We start from the raw sequence: 5775 nt of genomic DNA, 5'->3' as shown, positions 1-5775 counted from the left end.
GAAATCAAGACAAGGCATTCCATCTGCCTCTTAACATCAACAGCTCTTCTCAAGCCAACCATCCTACTCCCCTTTCCCCTTGCCAGACTGGGAAATAATCTCGCAGGCCAGAGGCAGAAGGGGCGGCAACCCGCCCGGGGTCCCGCTGACTCTCATGCCTCCAGGGGCCCGGAGTGCACCGGTGCCAAACGGCCCCCGCTGTCGGCAAGGGAAGCCGGGAGAGCGTTGTATGAGTGCAAAGGCAGGACGGGAAGGAGAGCAGAGCTGGAGTCCATAAGAGGCCACAACAGTCAGAAGAGGGTTAGGGGAAAAAAAGCCTTCCGCAAGGTTACAGAGGCGTGAGCAGCTTGAGAAGCAGCACCTTCCTGCGCAACCTCGCCAGGCGGGCCCTCCGCAGCGCCAAGCCACCCGCCCGCTAGGCGGAAGGCAGCCTAGCTTTGGGCCGGGCCCAGTCTGACGCATGCGCGGCAGCGTCTCCTCCGCTCCCGGCCCCCTCCCCTCCCTCTTCCTGGCGGGTCTGGGGCGGCGGCGGTGGCGGCGGCGCGGTGACGTCAGGGCGTTGGGGCAGCTCCTGTGACAGACGGAGCTGGAGCGGCGGGGCGGCGGCGGAGTCCGGCGGCCGAGATAGCCAGTGAGCGAGCGAACGAGCAGCGACCCAGGGGTCTAGGGAGCGAGAAAGAGAAGAAGGGGAGTGCTCGGGCGCGAGCGAGAGAAACCGCGAGCGCCGGGCTTGGGCTCGAGCCCCGGAACGGCTGAGGAGCCCTCCCGCTCCCCTCCCCTCCCCCTCCCCGGGACCGGGCCCAGCGCGCCATCCTCCCCCTCCCTCCTTCCCTCCCTCCCTCCTTCTTCCCTTCCCTGTCCCTACCCCCCTCCCCCGCCGGTGGATGGGAGTGAAGGACGGAAGAGGCCCTGCGGAGGCGGTGGTGCAGCGCTCCGGTAAGGCGGCGAGGGTCTGCGCCCTCCAATCTGTCTCCTTCGCTGCGCTCGGGCGGCTGCGGGCCGGGCCCGGCAGCCTGACGATGTGGCTGCGCCGGTCCCCTCCCTCCCATTCTCCCCTCCCCCTGCCGCCGCCTCCTTCTTCTTCTCTCCTCGCTCTCAAAATGGCGGCCGCGACGGCCGTTGAGTGAGAGACACGGGAGGAGGGGGGACTGGCCGTGGAGGGCGCTGCCCTCGCTCCCCTCCTCCCCGGCCCGGGCTCCGGGGGTGCCTGGCGGCCGCGACTCCACCCGTAACCCTCCCGGAGAAGGGATCACTCTTCTCCTTCGGTGACTTAGCAAGAAAAGTATTCTTGGATAGGAAGGGCGTGGGGAGCAGGTCACTCTCTGATCTTGGGGAAAGGGCTCGGCCCTTCTCTCCTGGGCCGCGGAGGCGAGCTCTGCAGTCCCCACCCCACCTGCAGTCGTCGGCTCAGGGACTGGACTCAGCCCCGCGCCTCCTTGGCGCTCAAAGGGCCTTTCAGGCGTTCCGTTCCCCACCTGTCCTCAGGATGGGGTTGACCTGAGGAGGATGGCCCATCGCTTCCCTGGCTCCTCGGTGCGGTGGTCCGCCCTTCTGTACTCTCCGAGGAGGAGTGGCCCGACCCACCGAACAATCTGCAGCATCCACCCACCGAGTCAGGCAGGATTTCGCTTTTGGCGACCGGCTCCTCGAATGGGAGTTGCCTTTTGACGTTGTTAACATTGAGCTTCGAGGCCCTTTGCCATTCTCCGTCATTTAATCTAATCTCATTCCTTTGGGAAACTCAGTGCTAGTGTATATTTACCCTTTTTAGTCTCCCAGATGAGGAAATGCATTGAGGTGGTGGGCCTATTTTGACACTCTCTAAACATAGCAGAGAGGAAGGGATTTTCAGTATCTGAGATTGGAGAAAACAAGGTGCCTTGGCTTTATTTGTTATTCTTCCTTTCTTAAGTGACTTAGCAAGAAACTCCGTGGAAGGAGGGCAGGAAATTTTCGGCTGGGGTTGAGGTTTGCATCCAGTTTATATCAGTCTTTTGGTTAAGAAATGTGCTTTTGAAGAGAAGGACCAGATTTGTGGTCTCCTTCCTAATGGGCGATGTCATGCCAAGGTCTCCCCCTCCCCCTTTCCTTAAGAGGCGATCGGGAGAAATAGAGATAGTACAGTTATTCTGACCTCTGCTTTAAGCACACGATCCTTGAGATTCATAACATTTTAAAGTCTAAACAAAAAAATTGTGCCATTTTTGGCAGTTCTATTTTTGTTAGGGGGTGGGTTGTTTTGTGTGATTTTTTTTTTTTTTTTTTTTTTTTTTTGAGGCCAGGGTGGAGGAGACAGTGCTTGGGCCTTTCATACCAGTAATAATGTCATTCTTCCTTTCTCACTACAGTAGTGTTTGCTTAAAATTTTTTTATTTTTCTGCAGCAGAGCTTGTTTTGTGTAGGGTTCAGTCTCTTAATCAGGAAAATTTCCTGCTTGGATATGTTGATGGTGATGTTGAATATATATTAAAAGCTTTTACTTAAAAAAATCTGGTTTGGTTTTAAGGCATTAGCTAGGTTTTAATCTCAAATGGGTGTCTTTCAGGGTTTGCAAAATAATTGACAGTTGTAAATTGCAGTTTTTATTAAAGCAGAAGAGTAATCTATATTTAGAGTGATTTATTCTTTTACGTTTATAAATGATCATTGTTTGGATTTTTCAGAAGGGGAGAATCTCCTAAAAGAAATTTAAAGTTGGTGTATATTTTTAAAATCAGAGAAAGGAGCCTAATTTTTCACATAAAATATTTCTGTATTTGTTAATTTTGATGGAACAAACCCTATTTTGGTACCTCCCCTCAACTTCCTATTTAAAAAATGGGCTAACATTAGTGGATGCTGAAACAGCCATTGAGCCGAGAAGACTGGGTGGAGTAAGGGAGCAGAAGCTGTTAAATGCTAGATTGCCCTTTCGTAGCATCTTCCTCTTGCTTATGTTTGTAAGGTTATTTGATAGTAATTGTTGCTACAACAAAGGCATTTCTCTGTAGTAAATCTTAAAATCTTATATTTTCCACCTTTTTTACAAGATGGGCGTTGAATGATTGGGATAAAAAGCAGTGTCTCTGCTTTAAAGCAGACATTTATTGTCTCTATATTTATCTATGTGTGTGTGAATATATATAAAAAGGTACATATACACAATACATTTTTATTGTTCTAGTCAAATAAGTGTAAATTAATGATTGCCAGAAGTATTTGGCAAGAAACAGTAGTAGGTACAGGTTTACTGCAAAAATCTAATAAGAATACTATAGTTGTTTTACTTTAGTTTGCATTAGAGCAGTAAATCTATTTGGGATTTTTAAATAAGGAACATCAAAGAGGAATAAAAATGATAAGGCTCTTTATAGATCTTTTCTCTTGGTTGCCCCTTGAAAAGGACCTTTTCGTGAGATACTGCCATAAGGAGGGTTAGGTCACTTTAATGTCTTGTATGAAGCATTCACATGAGTAGACTTCTCAAAAGAATTTCACATTTATGTGGTCAAGTGTGATTTTGATGGGCCATACGAATATTTGTCAGTGTATGATATGTTTTTATAATTTTCTTTCTAATGTGACTAGAAAGTAGAAGCGTTAATGTGGTGAGGAATGAGTAAGGTTGGGAATATTAATTTACCATATTATGTATTAGACATAGGCCCAGCCTTACTATTTGTATAGAAAAGCACGCCAAGAGTGGTGATTTTTTAGTAGATTATTAGTTGATCAAACGCTTAAGGTAATTTGTCTTAAGTAAGAGAGCTGTATTTCCAAATGTGTTGTGTGTTTTTGATACACTGACAGAATCTTGTGCTGAATCTGGAGATCGGTTTTTATAATGCCATATTTATAAAACTTTTAATGAAATTGGGGTGAATTTAATTTTTTAGTAGACTAGTATCTGTTTTTCTATATAAACTATTCCAAGATTTGAAGGTATTTCTGGGAAGAAATAATTAGTATCTCTTAATTTTTATTTTTTTCTGGCTAGAACATCCACGTTTTATTGTCTGTATTCTATTTTTAAAAAAGAATATAAATGTATCCCTCTTGATTATATACTAAGTAATAGATTTTATATTTACATACATGTATGTGTGAATGACTTTACTGTACGAGGTATCCAGGAAGAAATACAACCTTTTAAGTATCTAGAAAGAAATACCTTTTATTCAGATGTGATTCATATTATTCACAACTTGTCATCTTAATAATAAGCCAGAGAAACTATGAAAGTTTTCAGCGTTAAAATGGGACATGTCTTTAAAAAAAACAACCCAAAGCATAATCTTAGGACAGAGAATTTTCCAATTCTTCCCATTGAGTTCTAAAGCAGTGAGTCATGTGCTCGTCTGCCAAAGGCTCATTTAGTTTTAAACCAAGCTGGCCATTTCTGTTTGTGGTCCTAAAAAAAGATTTTTTTCCTTGCCTCTAGGTCTCTGTTATGAAAATATTTCATTATGATAGGTTTTTAGGTTCTCTATAAAGACAGAACAGTTGTTTTGAAGTGGAACTTCTTTGCCACTATTTTTAGGTCTTCTAAAATACAACTGCTAATTGTTTTCTTACTGATAAAGTTACTCTATTTAAAGTAAAACTAGTAATATATAATATGAACTCTGAAAAGAAAAGAAACGTGCTGTTCTGAAGGTGCTTAGCTGTAGAGTGACTCCTAGTTGTTAAAGGCCAAACATTTTGAGAAATCTGTATTTCATGAAGAAGGATACTTTTTTTTTTTTTTTAAGAGACAGAGTCTTTCTCAGTCACCCTCGGTAGAGTGCTGTGGAGTCACAGCAACCTCCAACTCCTGGGCTTAGGTGATTCTCTTGCCTCAGCCTCCTGAATGGCTGAGACTATAGGTGCCCACCACAATGCCCGGCTGTTTCTGGCCGGGGCTGGGTTTGCACCCACCACCCTCGGTATATGGGGCCGGCGCCCTATTCACTGAGCTACAAGTGCATCCTGAAAGATGCTGTTTTATGTAAACCTAATCAGTTAACTGGATTAAAGACTTTTTGGGTTGTTACAGCTTTGTTACTGGTTTGGTATGATACTTGGGCTAGTTATTAATAGAACCTCACTTTAATTTCTGCTGTGTATATAATTTTTAACCTTGGAATAGTAGTTATAGATTGTAGTTGATAATTTGTGAAATGCTAGTCCTACTCATTGGATGCAGGCATTGAAGTGCTTATTATTTTGATTTATTGTTTTCTCTTTAAAAGATGGTGGCTGGCTCGGCACCTGTGGCTCAAGTGGCTAAGGCGCCAGCCACGTACACCCAAGGTGGCGGGTTCGAATCCAGCCTGGGCCCGCCAAACAACCATGACGGCTGCAACCAAAAAATAGCTGGGTGTTGTGGCAGGCGCCTGTGGTCCCAACTACTTGGGAGGCTGAGGCAGGAGACTCACTTGAGCCCAGGATTTGGAGGTTACTGTGAGCGGTAATGCTATGGCACTCTACCCAGGGGCACAGCTTGAGGCTCTGTCTCAAAAAGAAAAGTGGCTTTTGGGGGCCGGGTGCAGTGGCTCATGCCTGTAATCCTAGCACTCAGGAAGGCTGAGTTGGAGACTAGCCTGAGCCAGAGCAGGCCTCGTCTCTAAAAATAGCTGGGTGTTATGGCGGTTGCCTGTAGTCCCAGCTACTTGGGAAGCTGAGGCAAGAGAATCGCTTTGCATAAGCCTAAGAGTTTAAGGTTGCGGCTCGGCGCCTATAGCTCAACCGGCTAAGGCGCCAGCCACGTACACCTAAGGTGGCGGGTTCGAATCCCCAGCCTGGACCCGCCAAACA

At 46.3% G+C, this 5775-nt stretch overlaps 1 protein-coding gene across 1 annotated transcript in view; it reads left to right on the top strand.

Annotated features, from left to right (window-relative positions):
• The first annotated feature begins 553 nt into the window (after positions 1 to 553).
• Positions 554 to 5775, top strand: part of PAFAH1B1 (platelet activating factor acetylhydrolase 1b regulatory subunit 1) — a 94321-nt gene continuing 89099 nt past the window's right edge. The window contains exon 1 of the mRNA XM_003799075.2: positions 554 to 936. The gene's annotated coding sequence lies outside the window, so the exon portion shown is untranslated. The remainder of the gene's footprint in view (positions 937 to 5775) is intronic.

The sequence above is a fragment of the Otolemur garnettii genome, unplaced genomic scaffold (assembly GCF_000181295.1).
Source record: "Otolemur garnettii isolate 467f Iridium unplaced genomic scaffold, OtoGar3 scaffold00145, whole genome shotgun sequence".
In the NCBI taxonomy this organism is placed as follows: domain Eukaryota; kingdom Metazoa; phylum Chordata; class Mammalia; order Primates; family Galagidae; genus Otolemur; species Otolemur garnettii.
This window is presented reverse-complemented; position numbering and strand designations above follow the sequence as displayed.